Source organism: Octopus bimaculoides, chromosome 20 (assembly GCF_001194135.2).
Source record: "Octopus bimaculoides isolate UCB-OBI-ISO-001 chromosome 20, ASM119413v2, whole genome shotgun sequence".
NCBI lineage: Eukaryota > Metazoa > Mollusca > Cephalopoda > Octopoda > Octopodidae > Octopus > Octopus bimaculoides.
This window is the reverse complement of record NC_069000.1, coordinates 19755181-19756184: the sequence shown is the minus strand read 5'-3', so window position 1 is coordinate 19756184 and position 1004 is coordinate 19755181.

Here is a 1004-nt window from a genome sequence, read left to right as displayed (position 1 = left end):
GACACTGACCATTCTGATCGTCACTTCGCCCCAAGCCTGGTCCATTTGGGGGCTCTGGACTGAACAAGCTCTCAAACAGTTTAATTCGTTAGGCATGGTACGACGCTGCCAGACAGCATACACTTCCCTCTCGGTACCGAATAGGAAGCCCACCGATTTTTCTGAATTTATTTTCGCCCCAGCCGTCGCCTCATATTCTTTCATTGGGAAACCAATCGCCTCCACTTCGATGGCTCCGACGCCAGGACAGGGATATCGTTCGCATACGCTGACACAGCTCTTCCACGCTGTTTCGGTTCAAAAGGGAAGGCACTCAGTATCTCTAGCTTCCTCAACAGTGGCTCGAGAGCTAGCAGTACAGAAGAGACTAAAGGGGGGCATCTCTGGCGAACTGAGCGAGTGATATGAAACGACTCCGAGAGGTCCCTTACCTTAACCATCGAACATTTGTCAATGTGAATAACAGCTATAAGGCCTCTGAATACGAGGTCAAAACTAATTGTCCTCAACACATCTTTTAGATAACGACGGTCGACCTAATCAAATGCTTTAGATTTATGTAAGCTGATTAGAGCCCAAATGAAACTAGCTTGATTCCCTACTGTATGTTGTTCGCTGTATTAAATGAAAATGTGTGTATGTTGTATCGCATGAGGTGGATGTTGTCATGGCTAGACCTGTTTAGGATCGCACGTTTGCGGTTCCTCGATCAGAACATCGATGACAAACGTTAACCTCTTTGTTAACATTTTCACCAAAATTTTAACTCTGTATCTTGTCAGAGAAGTTGTGTGTCTGCGGTCGTGAAGTACTTCTAATAATTAGTTTTGTTACTGTGGTGATGATATTGATGCCATTGGCGGAAAAAATAAAGGCAAATTTCGAATAGTTTATCCTAAGTGGCCATGTTTCTATGAACAGGTAACAACTGGATCTATGGGAGCATACATGCATACATGTACTTATCTTTCTATCAATCTCTCTCTCTCTCTCTCTCTCTCTCT